This window comes from Pleurodeles waltl, chromosome 4_2 (genome assembly GCF_031143425.1).
Source record: "Pleurodeles waltl isolate 20211129_DDA chromosome 4_2, aPleWal1.hap1.20221129, whole genome shotgun sequence".
Taxonomy (NCBI): domain Eukaryota; kingdom Metazoa; phylum Chordata; class Amphibia; order Caudata; family Salamandridae; genus Pleurodeles; species Pleurodeles waltl.
In genome coordinates, this window is record NC_090443.1 from 555,689,227 (window position 1) to 555,712,338 (window position 23,112).

General features: G+C 43.3%; 1 long non-coding RNA gene across 1 annotated transcript in view; it reads left to right on the plus strand.

The window, feature by feature from the left end:
- LOC138293095 (uncharacterized) overlaps positions 1-23,112 on the plus strand; it is a 104,428-nt gene that overhangs the window by 65,256 nt on the left and 16,060 nt on the right. The window contains exon 2 of the long non-coding RNA XR_011202897.1: positions 17,630-17,682. This is a non-coding gene — a long non-coding RNA (uncharacterized lncRNA). The remainder of the gene's footprint in view (positions 1-17,629; positions 17,683-23,112) is intronic.

The window sequence follows — 23,112 nt, forward strand, 5'->3', positions numbered from 1 at the left end:
TTGCTAAAGCCTCATACTGAGCTGGTCTCGGAGGTGGCTTCTGTACACTTAACATCCACCTTTTTCTAGAACTCTCGTATTGAACGTCCCGTGTTCTGGGAACGCCAAACATCCCTCTTTTTCTGTCAATTTGCACCACTGTTTCATCCATAAACAAGGCGCAACACCTTTTTCCTCCATGACTATATAGGCTGGAGTACCCTCAGGCAGTGTAGGCTCCCCTCCACTCCCCATAATGTATGTGTCTCCTTTTAGAGCACTCTTAAAAGCTTTGACAAAATTCATCTTTGCGTCTTTTCTTTTGTTTGTATTTAATCAAGAAGTGACTTTAATTCCCAGGACACTCTTCACCCACCTTTCTCAACCTATTGCCTCTCACGGATGGCAGCCAATCCGTGCGCAACCCCTCTCGACAACTGACCTATCTCAGCGCAGCACCACTGACGTCACACTCCCACACTGCAGCTGACAAAGTCTTGCGGCTTGTCCGCCCCTCACTAGATTCACACCAAACTAATGCAAAAATTACTGCGAGCACCTTAACAACAACAACACAAATTTGCCGGTTTACTACAGGAAGGGTACACATTCGCTTCAGAACTTTACAGAGATTTCACTTGAAGCCTCGGCTGCTACTCTCTCCTTCTCAGTTCCCGCAACCGCAAGCAGGATTCGACCCGCAAATCCTACTCTCGACTTGTCAATGGTTTGCTCTAGTGCACTTTAGAACTTGCCAAATCTGCATCGAAGGTTTCACACATACAATTTGACTCAAACTCGACTTGTCAGTCACGCCCGATTGACCTAATTAAACCGCACAAATTACAACATAAACCCAAGTGTCTCCTACACTTGTCAATATACTCCGGAGTCTTAGACCACGACGGGTCCGTACATGAACAACCAACCATGTGGATAATTTTGAGCACAAAGCGCCACACTCATATGAAGTACGCCGACTTCCCTACTCTCATACTGCGGAGTACGCCCACTCCTACTAAAACAACATTTACCTGGCCTAAATACACAAACTTCACAAATCATCTGCAAAATGCATAAGCTGAGCAAGCGCAAATCCTACACCACACATACTACAACGCCGAGAACATTCCCAACTCACTTAGGCAGGCTCCGAGATTCCAGGAAAGTCATGGTGAATTTAGAAACACATCGAACCTCCAGTTGTCATTATCTCAGGAAAACAATGTAAACAATAATTCTCTGTCCTATGGCCCCAAAGGGCCAAACCGTCGCTCTGCTACCAGAAATGTTAACGCGTCCCTTTATGATAATTTATTGCACATCAGGACTCGTTTTAGGCCAATGAATCTTTTGACCCAGTTGAGAGACACCTTAGGACGAGATAGCTAATCAATATGTCCATCAATACGTCAATAATATCATCAATATTTATTACAACAATACATTTCACTTTAGTCAAAGTCATTAATCAATTCAAGACGCTACCATGACCTTTCAGCCATGAATAACCACACCGGTTTAGTAGAATTTTATGAGTTTTATTCCCTATTGATTACAGATCTAAAAGCAGATACGTTAATCTCAACACCAAGAAACATAATAGCATAGTCACGATATGGCAACTTTGGTAAGATTTCATTAATGCGAGAATCACAAACATCAGAACACAACAAGGCGTGAACATAGATCAATTTGGCAGAGTGTCGATAACGCGTCAATTCAACAAAGCATAAATTCGGTTGTTTGTCTATTTGCGTCAGTTTAATGAACTCCTGTCCTAACCACTGATTAGCATTAGCATGTTGGGCTTCATGCAAAACGATTTAGAACACTAATTTGGAAAACATCTAGCTATGGTCTCTGTCAAAAGTAAGCAGTTGGTACCTAGAAAGGAAAAGCAAACAGACAAATCACAATTGCATTGTCATAATTACCCTCCAAGGTGTAGGTCAGCAAACAGGTTCACTCTTCGTGTTCAGGACATCAGTCAAAACTCAGCTACGGGGCAAAAGGGCACTTCTCTCATAAGGAGGCAAAGTGTAAAATGGACAATCTAGGGCGAGGATAGTTTTAAAGTAAACCAACAAGTCACTAAACAGAGTGACAGAGTTTCTGGATAAAATCAATAGCATTCCCTACCTAATTCTAAATGGCTTCTTGTGTCATGGGTTTTTATCCCTTTTTCATGTACATTCCCCCAAAATTCTATTGGACATTTGTTATACCCCACTATCTTTAACCTATGAGAAAACACATTAGGTCACCTAATTTTCACCCCATATTATTTTACAGACATTTTATTGGTCTCCATAATTAACGTCTTCAGAGGTGGCACGTCTGGTATGATTTCATCTTTCTGTAATTCTTTGCACATCTTTTGGTCAGTAGCTCCATTGTCTTCACCGGTTTGAATGACCTTGTACATTACATTAATCTACACTGTTTCATTTTGTTTTAACATTATTCTGCAAACAAGGAAAAGTTGTGGGAACGGATCTAGCATGGTTACATTCGTCTTCTAGTTTGAAGAAAAAAAACATACAGGGTCATGCCCTTTTGTGAGTCAGCACACTGCAGGATAGAAAAATACATTTAATATGAGAGCCAAGCAGCTAAGCTTCGGCTCATTCTAACTTAAGGCTTATGAGGATTTTAGCACAGATTCAATAACGTAATCGTTTATTTAAACATAATATAAACATTTTAGTCATCATTTTTAGTCATATATTGGCGGCCACTCTCCGTGGTCACATTTCAGGTGCACATTTATGCAAAATTACTATTACAGTTTCTATGTGGCATTATCACACATTAATTTATAAACATTTCATGTTAATATAGATTGTATAAGCTACGCTCTCTCACCTGCAAGGTAACTGTACTTGTGACTGCCTGTTTAGTAGTGAAATGTAGCAGTAATCTGTGTGTAGAGGGATTCTGACACCCAGTGGCCCCGGTGCCACTGCACCTGCTACACCATTTAAACCATGGCCCGAATGCCTGCATGGTAACTGCACTTGTGACTGCCTGTTTAGTAGTTAAATATAGCAATATCTGGTGTTTAGTGGACTTATGACAACTTTTGAGCCTGGTGCCACTGCACCTGCTGCACCATTCAAATTATGACCCTAGTGGCTGCACGATAACTGCACTTGTGACTGCCTGTTTAGTAGTAAAATATTGCAATATATTGTGCTTAGAGGAGTTATGACAACTTTTAGCTCCTGTGCCACCACACCTGCTGCACCATTCAACCATGACCTGTTTACTAGTAAAATATAGCAATATTTGGAGTTTAGAGGGGTGTCTAGAGCTTTTGGCCCCGGGTCCCTGCATCTGCTGCACCACTAAATCATGACCCTAGTGCCTACAAGGTAACTGCACTTGTGACAGCCTGTTTAGTAGTAAAATATAGCAATAACTGGTGTTTAGAGGAGTTCTGGCAACTTATGGCCCTGGTGACACTGCACCTGCTCCCCCATTCAAATAATGACCCTAGTGCCTGCAAGATAACTGAGCTTGTGACTGCCTGTTAATAAGTCACAGAGAATAACAATTCAAAATAAAACATTGCCTAATTATACAAATGACTTTTCTTTAAAAATGGGTGACTTGTAATTTAAGAAACGAACACACAAATCATTTTAATATTTACAACAGTTATTCATCAGAAATGTAATTATTAAGTAATGAAAAACACAACATAATGAGCCCACTCACTGCTTCCTTTATATCTGCATTCAATACCCCTTTGCAACATGGCTGACACGTTTACACACATTTCAATGCAAAATGACTTGCTTTCAGTTCATCTTTTCGTGTACAAACACTAACAAGTAACCAATCACTATAAACTGGAAGGTGTACTTCGAGCAAAGACAGAACAGAAAGCATAACAGAAGAGCAGGAAGCGACCTGCTAGACATGCTAACCAATAAACAGCAAGTACATTTAAGCAAAGTTTGAATGAATAAACGGAAAGTTTGGGTAAGTAAGGGGCGAAATAGGTGTGGTTCTAAGGGGCATATTTATACTCTGTTTGCGCCGGATTTGCATCGGTTTTTTTTTACGCAAATCCGACGCAAAACTAACTCCATATTTATACTTTGGCATTAGACCCGTCTAGCGCCAAAGATCTTGGAGTTTGCGTCATTTTTTAGCGTGGACACCTTCCTTGCGTTAATGATATGCAAGGTAGGCGTTCCCTTCTAAAAAATGACTCCGAGGCATGTGCGCCGTATTTATACTCCCGGGCAAAAATGACTCCCGGGAGTGGGCGGGTAAAAAAAAATGACGTCCAGCCGCTTTTGCGTCATTTCTTAACACCTGGTCAGAGCAGGCGTTAAGGGACCTGTGGGCTCGGAAGGAGCCCAGAGGTGCCCTCCCATGCCCCCAGGGACACCCCCTGCCACCCTTGCCCACCCCAGGAGGACGCCCAAGGATGGAGGGACCCATCCCAGGGAACTTAAGGTAAGTTCAGGTAAGTATATATATATATATTTTTTTTTTGTGGCATAGGGGGGCCTGATTTGTGCCCCCCTACATGCCACTATGCCCAATGACCATGCCCAGGGGACATAAGTCCCCTGGGCATGGCCATTGGGCAAGGGGGCATGACTCCTGTCTTTGCTAAGACAGGAGTCATGTCAATGGAGGGTGGGAGTCAAAACAAATGACGCTAATCGGGTTGAGGCAGATTATTCGCCTCAGACCGACTTGCCCCATTCTTTGACGCCCAAGCTCCATTTTCCCCTACGCCGGCGCTGCCTGGTGTGGGTCATTTTTTTTGACGCACACCAGTCAGCTCCGCCGGCTAACGTCATTCCATAAATAAGGCGCCCGCATGGCGCTTTGGAATGGCGTTAGCCGGCGGTAAATTTTTTTACGCACAACTGCGTTGGCGCAGTTGTGCGCCAAAAAGTATAAATACGGCCCTAAGTCCCTTTAAAGATTTTTTTTTTTCTTTTTTTTTTAGTAACATAAGACTTCACAAGCACAGCGCAAGTGCTGTGCAGGCGAAGCCTAAAAACACCCCATAGTTCAGAAGAATTTGCTTCCACAGTTTAGCCACTGAGAGTCTCGCTGAAGGACGTTGGTTTGTGGATATTTGGAAACGCTGCTGAAAGTCATTTCAGGTTAGGTACCACTCTGGCTGACAACCCCTTGTGGGTGCACATGTGCTCTGTGACTCCAAGGAGGGGCCAATCAAGGTGGAAAAGGAAGCACACTGCTCAGCATACCAACACACACTTTCACACAAATGTATTATGATAAATGCAGTACATAAGTCACTTTAGTTTAATCGCAAGCATTGAAGTGTTTGCTAATGTTGGCGTAACTAGTGCCCTTGTGGATTCACCTGCACTTCAGAGTGTTGTATAACCTGACAGACAATGAGCAGCTTTACAAGGACCCTCGAACTAAACTTTTGCCTGATGACGGAGAAAGTCCAGAAATACATATCGAGAAATACAAGCTCTGGCTGTGACACAACGTGGCAAACACTCTTCAACTTGTCAGTATGTTACAGTAACGAATCGTGTACTGCATGAACCATAATGCATCTGGATGAACTGGTGATACTGTGCCAAGCATGGAGCTCTCTAAATACATTTTGTGGTTTTAGATATTTATTTCTTACAAAACTGTAGTGCCATCAGGTTGGCTGTGATTTTCTGCTCCTGCTGCCCATTTCCCATTTTGTAAAACAGCTGTTCCAGTTCACGAGCCACACTCTGAGAAAAACTTTACTGGGCCCATGAGGATGAAAGGCACGTATATACAATGGTGGTGTGTCATATGTTTTTCTCCCTGTTCAAAAATGAATTTGCAAGTTAATGAAATAGAGAATGATCCAGTTAACCTAGCTCACAAGTCTCTTCTTGAAAGGAAAAAAGCTTGGGCCATGTGAAGGCAGGACCCACACATCTCAACTCCAGGAGACCTGAGAGTACACCTCAAAGGGATGCACAATGCATTTTTAGGTCTGCGTTAGCAAGACTTTTTGATTTTACTAAAATTATGTGTGTAATACACTTAAATAAAGGAGCTTTCAACCACCTCTGTTTATCCATTGACCTGTTCTTGTGCCATTTACATTTTGCTTCTTCCCACTGCAGCATACAGAATGGGGCACTGGGTCAGCCTACTTGAGCCACTGGCTACCTTCACTTTGAGTGACTGCATTTAGCCCTTTCACAAGGAACACATCAGGACATGAAGTCGTTCCCTTACGTGCCAGTGTTTTTGTTTTTATTTTATTATTAATTTAGTGTTGCTTTTGTTTTTTGAGCCTGATGTGATAGCTGGAGGCTTTCTATCAGATGAGAGCACAGGGCACATTCCAGCATTATCACTTCCTGTCTCCTGCTAAACCGGTAGTAAATTCCGTTGCTTATCTGACTAATGTTTTTTTTGTGTTTTTTTACACCATACCAGCAGCTAACATTTACACTGGATATAAGCTGAGGGTGCTTATCTTTGCAACCCTGTCTGTGATTCCTCTTTTCTGTCGTTCTTTCCTTTTGTTCTTGCTTTCCTCTTTCTTTCTTGCCTTTCTGTTTTTTCCTTCCTGCTTTCTTCTTACTTTTTTCCTCCTTTCATTTATTTTCTTTCTTTCTTTCCTACCTCGTTCCTGCTTTTCTTCCCTTTCTTTCTTCTTTCTTTCCATTTTCTTTTTTCCGTTTATTCTCTATCCTTTCTTCTAAACTTTCCTTCTTTCCTATTGTTCCTTCTTTCTTTCCATTCCTTTCTTTCCTCCTTTCTACCCTTCTTTCTACCCTTTTCTTTTTCCCTTCCTTTATTGTTTCCTTCTTTTTTCTTTCTTTTTTTCCTTTTTTTCTTCTTTCCAGCTGTCCAGCATTCTGGCCTTCTTTCTTTCATTTTCCCCCTTCTTTCACCCTTTCTTTCAGCGTTTTTTCTTTTCTAGCCTTTCTTCCATTTGTTCCTTCCTTCTTTCATTCTTCCTTTTCCTTTTCATTGCTTCTTTAATCTCTCCTTTCCTTTTGTTCCTTCCCCCTTGCTATCCTTTTCTCCTTTCTTTCCTTTTCTTATTTCTTGCATTGCCTTCTTTCTTTTTTTCCTTCTTTCTTCCTTTCCTTTTATCTTACTTTCCTTCCATCTTCCTTTAGTTCTTTCTTGACAGCCAGTGCCAGACTGATTAGCTTATTTAAATCTGTGTTATCAAAGACATGTTATTTTACCTGTGGGGTTTTCAGCCAAACATCGTCCATAAGTCTCTTGTTCCATCATTTAAGTTTTTCTTCTACCCACTTCAGCATGCACGAAGAGGAAATGTCCCAGCCCACTTCATCCATTGGTGGCCTTCACTCTGAGTTGTGGCTTGCCACCCTTCCACGAAGAGCACATCCACACAAAAAGTAGTTCCCTTCAGTCTTAGGGAGTGCTATGGCAATGTGTACTGTTTTGAGAACTAAACAACATTTTTGCATTTAGAGAATGATTTTGTTTAGATTGATGAGGTCCCAGCAGCTCAATTTTGCAAAACCTTTGACAAAACAAAGAATTGCCAAAAGGCTGACAGCCAATGCTTGCTTCCCTATGGAATAAAGTCATACATAGGAGTTCTGAACCACTCTATAATCCTCTTCCCGGTCTGTGAAACTGTTTGACATACAGCCTGTGAACATGATTGACATGGGGCTTTGATGTATTTGAATCGGAGAAAGGTAGGTCAAACGTACCATTTGGCGTGCTTACATGTAGCTCTTAGACCACATTTTTTCTCGAAAGGCGTGCATGTCTGTAAGTAGGTGGATCATGTAACACACTTCAGGAAAAGTTGTACAACCAAAAGCATGCATGGACAGACTACATGTTGGATACGTACAGTCCAAGCATCTATACTGGTGCATTGTTGACCGCTCTCAAATTTTTGATAGTATGTGCTCATGTTCCAAACCTGCATGCTATGGCAGTCTGTTAGGAGACAAACTCTGCCTTGGAAGAGAAATTAGACACAAGGCGAGTTGATGTCTGTTAGAGCAGATTAGATTAAAGTGTGGGGTCATTTCTAAACCACCAGAGCCGTAGAAGAAACGCCATTGTCAAAAACAAATGTATGAAGATATGTATGAGAACTGACAACAGGATCCTTCATCGTCAAGAAATGGCAAGAGCGGTGGCAAACAATGAATAATGTAAGATAACAAGGAAAACTTTAGAAGCTGAGGATTCCAATGTGAAGTAAAAGAACAGGACTAAAGGTGACTGAGTTGAAGAAACATCTTTCTTAAGTTGTCCATGGACATTGACTGATACTTGTATGTAGCTGGAGGATTTCTTAATGTAGAGTTGTGGCAGAATTGAAGGGTGTCACCGCTGCACACTTGCACTTCTAATGGGATCTTGAAATAGAAAAAAGCATAATTACGGCTATTAACCTCAAGCACTTTTGTGTGTCTTTGAAGCCTTACCAGGTTTTCATACATGCTTTTGATGCAACTGTTAACAGCAAAGGGGTTCCCACAGTTTCTTCTCCTCATTTTGTGAAGGAAAACAGTCTTCGGTATAACTGAACTTTAATTATTTTCTAACAAATGCAAGACAAACCAGAGTCAAGAGAAAAAGTAGGCCCAAGAGCGGAGCCTTACCTCATTCTGAGTGAGGCAAAATTGTGAATAATACTACAAAGTCTCTGGCCAACTACCTAAAAAAATAAAATAAAAGAGGACTTTCAAAGCCAGTGGGTTCATCAGGAAACAGCCGAAATGCACAGAAATAAAAAATTGTTCACAACAGTGACGTTTCAACAAAGTGGCCCAAGCAAAGCAGAGACAAGACGCAGAATGAGAGGCTGACTTTTACACTTTAAGGAACCCTTCATAAGCCCTTAGTAATTAGGATCTAGTATTGCACTTAACACAAAATAAAGATGAGCACTATGGGACGGTTGAAAAATCAATTTTGGGTACCATTTTGAGTCTAGCTTGCCAAGAGATGACAAGCCACAATCTCGATGTGCTTACATCTCATCTATATGGAATGAAGCAAAAAAAAATAAGGTCCACTGTGATAGAGGATCGACTTATGTCGGAAATGAGTGGGAAGCCCAGATGTAGAACATGTATAGCCTGCACATAGTAAAATATGCCTGAGGGTTGCTGCCGGGGGCAGGAACAATATGGCCCCAAAAGGTGTGGCAGGTGCGGGGAGCCCATGAGCCGATGCCAGAGACAGTGTTACTCAAGAAAGGTTGAGGCTGAGTGCAGTTTCAGTAAGGAGCTTGTTGCAGGAGTTACAGGTGATGTGAGATTCACCAATATAGATAGATGGATGTGATACTAATGAACTTGAAAATACCCCCATTCCTTAAGTTTAGTTTGAGAGTACAAACGTCCTGGTAAATTCTGATATTTTCGTTGCCTATTCTGCTTTAACACTGAGGCCCATATTTATACTCCCTTTGTGCTTGATTAGCATCATTTTGTTTTTACGCTAATCTGGCGCAGATTTAACACCATATTTATATTTTGCCGCTAGACTCGTCTAACGTCAAAATATCCGAGTGGCGTCATTTTCTGGATGCGTGAAACCGCCTTGCGTCAATGAGATGCAAGGTAGGCGTTCCTGTCCAAAAAATGACTTAAAAACCTGCGCGCCATATTTATCCAACCGGGCAAAAATGGCACACGGCTAGGAGGCGGAGCCCGAAAATGACGCAAATCCCGATTTGCGTCAAATTTTAATGCCTGGGTCAGGGCAGCTGTTAAAATGGGGCAAATACACCACTACTTAAGGAAAACTCACACAATCAACATCATTGCTCAAGAAGGACGACATGGAGGTGCTACTCGTGCAGCATGCTAGAAGACGCAGAGCATAGGACCAACAGCAGCAGCTACCACCACACCAACGTGGACCCCAAAGGCAAAGCAGAAGGCAGGAGAGGATAATCAGGACCAGGACAACCCTTCAGGGCCTCAGGGAACATGATATCATCCAGAGGTACAGACTAAACTAGCAAGCCATCCAGCAGCTACTGCGCCACATTGAGCCACAGTTGGCAACCAGCTTGCAGACACCCCACATCATTGTAAATGTAAAAATGTAAATTAGCACTTGTATAGCGCACTACTCACCCGTTAGGGTCTCAAGGCGCTGTACTCATACCACTATGGAACCCCTCCTGGCTTTTCCCTGTGAGGCGCCCACTCCTGAGCACCCCCAGGGTGAAGCCAGGCATCCAAGCGCTGTTGGGGCCGTTGTGGAGATTAAGCAAGCTATTGCCCAGAGTTGCAGAGTGGGACCCATGAATTAGATTAGGCACCGAGGCGAGAATTATCTGGTCAAGAAGAATTGAGCCCAAGACCTGCCGAAGCGGGACTTGAACACTGGTCTTGAGCCAGATCTCTGCTTCAGGGTCTGCCGCTCTAACCATTGAGCCACACTTCTCCACTATCATTCCACCGGAGACCAAGCTTCTAGCTGTCCTGCACATGTTGTCAAGTTACTCATTTCAAACCACTGGTGCCCTGGTTGCCGGGATCTCACAGTCCTCATTCTCCGCCTTCCTTCCCAAGGTACTTGATGCCATCATCTCCCTCACACCTCACCACATCAGCTTCCCCAACACACAGCAGAAGCAGCAGAAGACCAAAAAGTTTTTTTTTAATCAAATTAATGGCTTCCCGCACATGCTTGGTGCCATTGACTGCACACATGTCTGGATGGTGCCACCTGCTGCAACCAAGCACTTATACCGCAACTGGAAGCACACACACTCCATCAATGTGCAGGCCAGGGATTGTTCACCAACATCACGGCAAAGTATCCTGGGAGTGTATATGATTCATTCATCTTCCGCCACAGCACCATCAATCGGCACTTCCAGGATGGGCAATATGGCAATGCCTTCTTGTTGGTAAGTACAGAAACCTAGTAATTTACACACAGCACAGCAACCCTGTAGGACACACAGCACATACAACACTACATTGACAAATGGCCAGGAAGACACGGAGGTGTGACACTGGTAACCATGTTTGATATCCTGACCCAATGGGATACACACCTATGGACAAATGACGGATGCAAATAACAATAGATGCCACTCTAGAGCCACACGGGACCAATTTAAAACCACACAGTGACAATGACATGGCCTTAACTGGCAGTACAACTTGGAAGATGAACCTTTCAATATCACATAAGGTTAAAGTCAATCCCACACAATTCCAAGCAATACATCCTGTGGAAGGGGTGTGTAATGTGTGTTGCTGCAGGTCAAACACCATGAGACACATAGCATGATGACGCTGACTCAAATGAAGGTGACATGGAATTATTGAGGCAGTACCAACATCTCACATCACTCCTGGGGTGACATTGCCAGCTAGCAATAAGGAAGTGGACTGTGCTATGAAAACTTGTGGATGTGACACTAATGCAAAGTGCACACTGTTACACATACTGATTGAGACAATTACCCATATACATAACAGATGTACAGGGAGATGGACCTTCCTACACTAAAACCTTCACCCCCACAACCAAGTTAGCCAGCTCACCTGGAGCAAGTTCAGTAGTGTAGGTGCACAGTTGCACATGAGCCAACTGGGTGAGGGAACAAAACTAGGTTTGCATAGAACTTGTCACACATGGGATAATTGTGCATTGTCAATAGTGAACACTTCAGTGCTGCCAACGTATGGAGATGTGTTGTGCATTGTCACCTAGCCGAATCAAAGGGCCTCACTGTTGCATTTCACCTGCAATTACATATGTCTAATTGGATGGGATGTCCAGGCCATAAAGTGCAACCATGTTACCACCACAGTGGACTCTATTGTGTGTGTGGAAGTATCATGTCACCTCCAGTGAATGCACACGGACACATCTTTCTCACTACATAATGCATGGGAGATACACACTGAACTGCAAGTATCTAAATATACCACAGATATCAGGTCAATCAGCCAAACACCAGTTTTGATAGTCAAACAACCCAATGCAGAAAGAACATCACAGGAGCCTAGGATCCCACACAATACCACAAACATTTGAGTCACAGACGACACAAGATAACAACTGCCATGCAAAGTGAAAATCACGGTGCAACCAACAACAAAATACTTACCCACATTTTCTCTTTCAGCTGATCAGGGTAACGGGATCCAGCCATGGATCATGACCCCATTTGCCAACCCAAGCACAGCAGCAAAGCGTGCCTATAATGAGGCACATCGTAGGACACGCACCATAGTTGAGCGGACGTTTGTCATCCTGAAGTCCAGATTCAGGTGCCTGGACATTACCTGAGGCAGCCTCCTATATTCCCCTGAAATGGTCTGCAAGATCATGTTAACCTGTGCCATCCTGCACAACATTTGTGTGAGAAGGAACATTCCCCTCTATGAACCAGAACAACAAATGCCCCAAGAGGAGGAGGATGCTGTCGTGAAAATGAGGGGTAACATCCTAACACAGCTGCAGGAATGCGTCACAGACAACAGATCGTACAAAACGTCTTCTAACTATAGTCACTATCACCACTTTGTTATCATATGGAATTAAACACCTCACTTCATCACTCAGTCATCCTCTGGGCAATTATTTATGCATCACATGATCTCTAGGAATTATAATCAGAGTATTGCCTCATGGAGCATTGCAGAAATACAAATTTGCATACTTCAGATGCCACATCACATTTGATGGGTATGAATGTACAGCAAACACCACACACAGTTTTATTGACATATATCCTGTCTATTTCACATTTGAAGGGCAATATCATAGGACCACAGCTATGAGACACATCCATGTTGCCAACATGGTCCATTGCAGCATATAACACACAACTAAGACACCATCAATCATAAGGTAAAAAAGTGCATCATACATGAGGCAGTGGATGTGCAATTGCATTGGTAACAGGAATGTATGACCAGACCCTTGACAGCAGTGTGACATCAGCTATCTCTGCAAGGAGCATGTTTGACATGAAGTGCATCAAACATGAAAATGGGTAGCACAAGTGCCCCATGTACAACAAACATTGCTCACAAGACATGCCCTGCACAGACCGCCCCAGGTAATAAATCCTGCCACAGCCATGTTTTAAGTCTCTGTCCAGCCTTCTCTAGGGGGTGCCGTAAATGGACTATCTTTACCCTGAGAATCATCATCTACACTCACCCAGACTCCCATTCCGACTCCTGTGTGCTTCCCTCTTCAGCATGGCATGTCATACTCCTAGTTCATCAGTCTGCATAGACGTTAGGTCCGATAATGTACTGCCTGGTAGTTGGTAATACCTGTAATCTGCTGTCCATTGCTTCCCATGTGAAAGGTCCGGTTGGCCCTTAGAACTTGCTTCTCAACTCCAGGACTTGTGAGAGACTGAAGCTGCACACACCTGTGAGCATTCTCATGCAGCCCAGCCTTTAGACTCTGCCCTGCCCTTACTGCTGCCTGGAACTGCTTAGAAGCTGCCATTTTCTGAATCTCCTTGTTGTGCATTGGTGTACAAATCATTTGTGTACCAGAGCCCTTGGGGGATTGTGTAACAGTGCAGAGTACAGCAGTAACTGATCTTTGTTCCCACAGTGTTGTTCCTGCTTGTCCCAGTCAGGGTCTGCTCACTGTGTATTTGCCTTGTTCATGTTTGTTCCTGGCAGAGCCTGCATCCTGTTAGCCAGACTGCTTCCAGTCTTTGCGTTAATCAGAGACGTTCCCTGTGGCTACATTTGCCTCATAGTTGGTTTCCATGCCCTCTGTTTCCTCTTTGGGTATTGTGTCTGGTAGGTCTACGATGAATCCTCAAATGTATAGTATAGTTTAACTTGTTTACTTATCGTATGTTGTTCTGGGACATGTATTCAAATGGGCTAATCCAGCCCCCGTCCCTTGTCTGGTTTTGCATGTATTCATTAGTGCCAAACAGTGACATTGTGCTATGGCTGTATGCATGGATTTGGTACTGTGCCTCCAGCCCAACAAACAAGGGCTGCTAATGTGTATGTAAGGACAAAACATGTTTGTGCCCTGACGGTTCAGAGACAGATTCACTTCTGCCGCCAACTTTTGATGGGGCTTGCGTGGTGTCTAGCTATGAGATTAATCAGCACAGAGGCACTGATGTTCCCGGTTGTAGTGGGAATCTTAGAGCCCACCATGTGTGCAAATGTTGTGATGAAACCTGTCTGTTTCCTATTACTGATCCATAATGTATTTGAGCACACCATGGTTGCTCTGTCATAAGCCTTCTGAAATCTCTGCTGTGCCATACCTTGACTATTCCCATGCATGCCGTTAGTTGATGTTTGGCTTTTGGTCAAATCTGCTTTGAAGGATACTCTGTTAATTCAGGGGTTGACTCCACAGACTCATGACTAGACCTGCACGTAACTGTGACAACATGGAGGCCAATACTGACACATGGCCACACACTTGAACTGGACACCTTTGTGCAATGAACCACTGGAAATATGTGAACACGTGCAGCATGGTCTGCTGGTCCACCACAGCCACAGGAGAAACATACGTCATTTACATGAGTCAAATTGTGGTGTACATAACAATTTTAGGATTGGATTCGAGACTCTGTGTCACAAACACTGTACCTACCTAGGATGTTCAGATGCCTGACTCACGGGTAGTATACACACAAGTGACCATGACGTGGTATCAAACTTTCATGACATGTGAGGGGTAACATATCTGACATAGCCATTATCAGCCGTATTCGATCTTTCCTGGGTATAGTTATGGGAAATGTGTTCTTCCCAATGTCAAGCAAGTACACACCGCATAAGAGGCAACAGATATTACAAACACATGTCATGACTGATGGTTATACCCATTTGTAACACATTCATACATGCACATTACGCCAAATGTTTTGCATGCTGTTCTCACAGAGGCACATAATAATTCGAACAGACAATTCACACACATAAACACACAGGCTGTGAGTCTATTTTTTTAGTAGTGTAGCCTTGCTGTCCTCTATTGATGCAACACCTGCTCAAACTAGAAAAATCCTATTTTATTTCCAAAGTTTGTGCTGCTGTTGCGTCATTTAAGAGAACTAATCCTGCACAACAACATGAGTATTATGGGCTGCAGTAGTATGGTCAGCCACATATGCCCAAACACCAGAACACACACTGCAGGTCATACCATCCTATCTTTGTATAGTTATAGGCTGCATGCATGTTAAAAATTGAAAAATCACTCAAACACAGTTTAAGACAGAATTTTTGACGCAAAGTGTCAAAAAAGGCACATATGCGTCAAAAAATGACGCATATGCGTTAAATAATTACGCTTATGCGTTAAAAAAGATGCATATGCGTTAAAAAATTACGCTCATGCACATTATACATCAATTGGTCCCCATCGTTATTTCCACCAACGCACCCCAGGAATGTGGTTATCCGTTGAAAATGTTTTAATCCTTGAATGCATGGGAATTTTCATGCATATGCGTCAAAACAGATTGACGCAAACCCCGTAAGCATCATAAATTTACACGCAAAACAAAAAACGGGCCGCAATTGAGACAGGAAGTGATGTAATAGGATGTCCTATTTGCAGAAATAGTACAGTGGGTGTACTTTCACTTTCACTTTGCAGTCTGATTATTCTACACTGTGTGGCTGTGTTTTGTGGCTCTGTGAATATTGTGAATTTGTCTCCTGTGTGCTCTTTATATTGTCTTTTGGTGTTTTGTAAGTGTCTGTGGTATCCTGTGTAAGTGTATTTTTGACATTTATTGTATTTAGATTTGTCTTTGTACTGTTGGGAGTCTGTTTGTGGGTAGTGTTAGTTGGGCTGTCTGTGGGTTAGATTTTCCTACCTCCTTTCCCTGTTTTTCCCTCTTTCCCTTTTTCATTTCTTATTTTGTTGAGATGTTGGGAAGGCCACGGCTGGGGCGAATGGGTGAGGAGGAGCTAGGGGCATTTTTGTGGCTGGTGTGCCTCTTCCTCCCCCTAAACAAAAGTATAAACCAGGGCCTGTGAGTGTACCAGAAATGGGATGTATTTCACATGGTAATACATGGAAACAATGTAGTCCCCAGTTTTGTAGAACCATGTCCAAACAGTATTCCGGGCCATACGTACCAAGCTCTTCATAACCTTTGCTATCATCTTAGGCCCATATTTCTACTTTGTTTGTGCTGCATTTGCATTATTTCTGGATCGCACACTTGCTACATTCAAATATATTTAGCTAATTTCCATAGCTGTAGCGTAAACAAATGAAGCAAATGCAACACAAAATAAATTAGACATCTGGGCCTAAGTTCACTGTTTTTGTGTGTTTATGTCTGGACAGATAAACATTCACATGGCCATACTCAAATGGGCCATGATGCTACCAGATTGCATAAGCACAAAACAGGTTAATCTCGTGGCTTTTCAGAGTAGACGTTGAAATCCTATCATTGAGTAGCAGGGCCCAACAACATTTTTGGCTTGGGCGCAATTGCTGGGACTGAGCTAGTGCAGTTGTTATCTGTGTCACTTTTGTGCCAACCTGTTTTCTAAAGTGAAAGGGTCATCGTGGGATCCCTGCTCTTTGTGAATGCATGGTCACAAACTATTTTTGAGCATGATGTTGTGCAGGGGACCACTGACTGCTTCCATGATACTATTTTTGTGAAGAAATAGGTTATTTTACTTTTGGTACACCCCTGCTGATATATTGCAGCATCTCTACAAGTGTTAACTTCTCAGTATGAAGGCAGTCACAGACATGGTGGTCTGCTAAGATCAACAGGCCAGCATTCTATGAGTGCCGCCATTCCCAAGGTGCTTTCAAATGGAGACCTACCTCATCATGATTGCAGAAGTAGGACATTTGCTGCCCCATTTTTTATTAGCAGACAGTGTCAGTTCAGTTGTACTACCACTGATTACTTGGCAGTTCTAAGTTGCTGATTGTGGCAATGTGTTATTTACAATACCTGATATGGGTACACAGGGCCCAGAGTAACACATTTCAGGTGCAATGACTACACCTGTGCCCATGCATTCTGTTAAGGATGACCAACTAAGACACTCTCAGCATACATCTTTTTGATGTTTTGAACCAAAACAGTGGCCAATCCATGTTTATCGTAACATTGTCATCAAGTAACACACAGGATTCCTACCATCATGTTGTCATAGGGGGCATATGCAGCTCAGGGTACACTGCCAATTTGGCATATGTAACCTACATACAACACTAGCACACCTATTATGGACCACTGAAAGCCCAATAATTCCTGAACGCAAATCAACGCACATGAGCATCACACAGTTACTCATTGTCCCTTGATGCACAAGCCACAATACCTGAGTCACTGGTATTGCAGTGCACCAGGAATGTGGCATTGCATGTGTCTCCCAATTATAAAAGATGAAATGGAGTACCCTCTGGAATGAATTAAGCACAAAATTGAGTAGTCATGTTTGGCACCACATGATTGTTAGACATACATATGCACACATGCACTGGCCCTATAACTCACTGGAGTGACAGTGCCAATGCATTTTTGCAGTGGTATGTCTGTTGGGGTGTCTACATGCCTGATGTGCAGCTCTATCATATAAAATGTCACACACAGTGATTTGTTGTTCCAACTTTTGTAAAGTGAGCAGACATTGAGCACATATCACCCTTCCATGTTTTACAGGTGGACCAGCCCGCTACACAATAGGTGAAGTGTCTTGATTTGCGGACCCAGAGGTATCCAATAAGTGTTAATATGTTTGTCCTGTGTTGTGTTTGCAGCTGTTGTGTGATCGACTCCTGTGTGTTGGACTCATTGCAAGATATGATAAGCTGGCATGTGATCTGATCTGTGACTTGACTGGGCGTTGACGTAGTGTTCCATGGAAGAGTTAGACATTCAGTGGCAGAGAGTCATATATTGGGAGTTGAGTGCTGCGCAATAGGCATGGGCAGGTGAACAAGGTGATTTGTTGCTACATGTATGTCAAAAATTGATTTGGAGGTGGCCAGTGTCATAATTTAGTCAGCAAGTCATACCCTAATTCACACAGAACAGTGATGCATCAGTTTTACACACCAACTTTCGCATCCCTGGCAAGTAATGAACATGTAGGACTGTATGGGTGACTGTCCCGCAGCATCTAGCTCCACATGTTGTACTCCATTTATGTGGCACTTGAGTGAAATGTCATAGGCGTGCATGCAGGTCAAGGCCAGGTGGGTGCTTGCATCAATGTGGTTGATTTTGGAAATGTGTCAGTGAGATCTGATATTGATGATTGTCCTCAAATAGAAACATGGATGTAGATGTGATTGTCCAATGGTTGACTCAATCCTAGTTGGCAGGCCTCTTTACCTGTGGTGGACTGACTATACCCATGTACAGCTGTACAAAGCTTTGTGGTTGTCCTTGATGTTTGAAAGTATGTGTTGCATTTCCAACCCCCACTGAGGCACAGGGTTAGGGGTAGAAAATATGTGTACCTAGGTGTGATGGTGACAGTGTAGAGGACAGACATGTAATTCAAGCATTCATGTGTGCCAAACTACAAAGCCCCCTTATGATTACCAATTACATACCGTCCTGGCAGTTCCATATACAAATCACAGGTCTTGTGTGCCTTGAATTTGATCCAGAAGATAGGGATTAGTCGGCCTGGCACATGTTGAGTACTTGCAGCACTTGTTATGTGACAAAAAGCACTACAATATGCACAGATCATTTAATTAAGTACACACCTTGTTGTGCATTGCTGTGCTGTTAGATAGTTGATTGGTACGCTGCATTGGCATGTCATTCCTCAGGGACATTCTATCATATATATATATATATATATATATATATATATATATATATATATATATATATATATATATAAAATAAAAAATACAAAAAATATATATATTTGTTTAGGATAAGTTAGTATGTGTTTAGGTTAGTATATGTTGTCCTACACGTGTCCTGTCATATAAGGGGGGTGGGGTGTTGATGTTTAGAGTGTTTAGTTACAGGTAAGTAAGTTTAGCTTAGGGTAGTTAGGGCCAGTTGTGGGTTAGGTTAGGTTATTTTAGGTGTTTCCCATATTTTAAGTTTCCTTTCACACAGTTATAATAAAGTTTGGTGTACTCCTTTACAGTATGTGTCATATGCTTGGGGATCGGGACCTTTGCATGAGTGTACAGTGTCATTTTTGTATTTGCATTTGTGTTCCATCCTGCATCCACATCCCATTCTTGACATGGTTATTCCCACTTCCAAATAAGCTGTCACATTAGCAGCTACAACAAAGCTACTTCTCTATGCATCTGCCATCCGTTGCACTCACCACTCAAGGTAACTATGGTTCCCAATGTTTTGTAAAGGTTGGTGTGATTTTCAAACTGTCATCGTTTGAGTCCTGTATTGGAATTTACACCTATGATTTCTTACATTGTACTCCCAGGTGACGTTATTGTCCATACACTCGTACACATCCATTCTTGCTGTATGGTGTGGGTGTGGGATAAAAGTTTAGAGTCAGATGTTACATACATAATGATTGTCTTGAAGGGAATGTGGGACACATTGAGTTTCATACTTTGGACCTGACATATTCATTTCTACACAGCATTATACTGTTTGTGATCCTTTAACTTCAGAAATAAGCAAAAGGAAGCAGATGCTGATAAAATCCAGACACTTGTGCATAGTTATCAGCCCACTTTCTTTCTACACTATTGTATTGACATTCTGTGGCCATAGACATGTTACATGCATCACAAATCTCCTACACAGTTGATGTGTCACATTACACAGAGACAAAGTGGTTGTGTAAGTGCTATTTATTTTAAAGTGCTGTAGTGCAATATTTACATAGTCCAGGATTGTATGTCCATTAGTGTGACGCCTTCTATTGTGATGCAACACAAGTGCAATCGTAAGGGACATGTCACTGAATATGCTGTGATGGAGTGTCATTCAGTGCAGAGGAACATGAATTGCCAATTAGGTAGTGACAGACAATTGCAGTGCATAGTGGTAAGGTAAACAGTGTGCTGGAGAACAGTGCATGTTACCAACTGTAGCAAGACTGGCATGTTAACAAGCACAAAACCTAGGAGATCAGTGCCCATGTGGCATGGACTGGTTCTACCGGGTACTCCTACGGGTGAAGGTGATCTGTTCCACGTCTTCATCTTCTGATGTGTGTGTCGTCTCCTCTGCCCTTGGTGGTGGTGGGTTTGAAGGGGCAACACACACTTCAGTGTTTGAAGAAGTGGACTCAGAATTCCTGGTAGCTACTAACTGTGGGCTATTAAGGGCATTGCTGCAGCAAGGAGGAGCTGCTGGTTATTGAGTATAGCAGCTACATCGCTGTGGTAGGCAGCCAGGTCGGCCCTTAGGGGGTCATGATTGCAGTCGTGCACGCAGTGAAATGTTTGGGATGCCAGGTGTTGTGGCAACTCCCTAACGGCCGTGGTGAAATCCCTCACACACTGCTGTAGTCCTTGCAGTAGGGATTGTTGGACTTGCATGGCGGCTGACTGTTCTGCGGATGACATCATGCACATGCGCACCCCCTCAAGACTGGCTGCCATGTTTTGCATCCCCACCCGCACCTCATTGGCCAGCTCCCGCTGTACTCCCACTACTGTCCTCTCAAAGGTGGTACCAGTGTCATCAGAGTCTTCAGCTGGGTTTGAGCTGGCAGGTCGTACTATTTGGGTGGTGGGTGGGTTTTTCCTCTGTGATAACTGCTACATCTGTGCTCCTCCTTGAGAGTGAAGGTGGGGTCTGGAGGGTTCCAAGGACATCTTGGAGGGTTTGCTGGCTAGTGGTTGTCAGCTCATCATCCATGTCATCAGGGAAGTCCAGGACAGGCATATCCACAGGAGAGCCATCGTCCTCTGCAATGAGATATTGTACAATTAGTGTGTCTGTGTTGTGGCAGTTGTAATGTGACGTCACTGACTTCTTATTAGTGGGACATTGTAATCTTGGTTCCTGTTTATTGTTCCTGTCATTAATATTAGCATTCTCACAGGCCTATGCCCCGCCTGCATGTCACATGTAGTGTGGACAGTTTGGGGAACTGTCTGTGTCACATCCTCTATGTGTAGTTCTGTCCAAATTTTGTGTTGCTACCTTCTTGTCCTACTCAACCCTCCCTCTACTTCCATTAGCATGGTGAGGCCTTGCAATGGATGTGGGTGTTCTGATGCCACTTGCACCACACTTAACAATATAGGACTGACCCAGTCTGTAATATTTCACATACACCTATACGTTCCTGTGACCGAGCACATACTATGTATAGCATTGGCATGGAACGATAAAGGTGTCAGCATTGGTGGTGTGTCATGTTGATGTTTGCCAATGTGTGCTACATTGGATTGCACTGATGGGCCTGGCAGTGTTCTGTTTACTCTTATGACTGTGCAGGTGTGTTTCACTAGCTAGACACATATGCCCTCCCTTTCAATGATGTTGTCTTAGCGGTATGACAGTTGAGATGTTGCAAGGTGGCATTGCAGCTATTGTAACACAGGCACTGGGTAGACCCTGGAATGGGCACCATGGGTATGACATTACTGCTGTGTACTTCATAATATAAGTAACAATACATGATTTTTATTGTGCCTATAGACATGAGCATTTGACAGGATTTACACCTTGTTAGGAATTAAAGGGGGTTGATCACGTCATCATCCTGAACCCCCTATTTTGGGTGTGTTTGTTCCATGGGCACCTAACTGCCATTTGCTACTTGACCAGCACACACAGCCCAGGTGGTAGTGGCAACTGTTGTCAATGGTAAATGCCACTTGCAGAAATGGCCTGAGACTGAAAATTGTCCCCTAGTTCATGTTGTGACAATACCAGCAGTCCTGTGACAGCAGCCCAGTTTTACATTCCTTCCTGGACTGCCTTTGCCTTTCCAACAGCCTTGGCATGGCAGAGTACCCCATGCAAGGGTTGTTGGTTTAGTGTTGTGCTGTGCCTCTGGTTTCCCCTGCACAGCCCATGCACCCGTCCTCTGACCCTTTGCCCTTTCCACTGCCTGATTTCCATGGCTGACATGCATTGTGTAGTAGGTATGTACCTCCCCCTGCTTGTAGTTAACATTTAGGCATTTATCTTCCCCATGCAACTTACCCTGCATATGTGTTGTTTCCTGGTAGTCTGCACTGTCATGTCCTTGAATTCCTGTGACGATCTCCTCTGGGATGACTGCTGCCACCATCTCCTCCATCTCATCCAGGGCCTCCTGCGGTGCTGGACTCCCACCTCCAGTCTGCAGTGCTGCCTTCCTGTTCCTTGCCATTTTTTCCTTGGTCCTGCGCTTGCAGTCATGCCAGCGTTTCTTGCACTCCGTGACTGTTCTACGGACCTCTGCCACACTGTTGATCTTGTCGACAATTTGTTGCCAAATTGCCTTTCTCTTCCGAATTGGCAATTTTGAGCTGACGAAAAGTTGATGCTGGTGTTCCGTCACCTCTCTGACCAGTATTTCTTGCTCCTCTGCACTGAAACAACACTTCCTTTTCTTCTTCTCCCTCTCCTGGGTCTTGTCTGTGTCCTCCTGGCTGGTTCCTGGTCGATTGGGGTCTCCCTGGGGTCTCTCCTGGCTTCTGGGATCCATTTTGGGGCTCCTTAGTACTGTTTGCTGCGTTTGCATCGCTTTTTGACGCTAATGCGGTGGAAAATGGTGAGTATCCCATGTGCGATGTCGTAAACTGGATTAGAATCATTTTCTCCCCGTTAACGTCGTTTTGCTTTACGACAAGGAGCAATGGTTGGAGTAAAAAACAAAAGACTCTAACCTGTGCTTTGCGTCCCCATGCGTCAAAGTATAAATTTGACACCCGGGAGGCGCAAAAAAATGGCGTTAGCCTGTGTTAAAATTTTGATGCAAAACTGCGTTTGAGCAGTTTTGCGTCAAAAAGTATAAATATGGCCCTCAGTTTTCCAAAAAATTCTTACATTCTTTGGGTGAGAGATCAAATAATACTTCGTTAAAGTGGTTTTTTGTGCCTATCTAAGTTACTCAGCTGATCCAAATATGTTCACAAATACTCCACTAACAAGAGCACACATTTCTTTGTCAACCCACTGTTATTACACCAAGGATTTTTTTCTAGAAAGGCAGTGATAGGTAGGGGCATCTGAGGCCCATATTTATA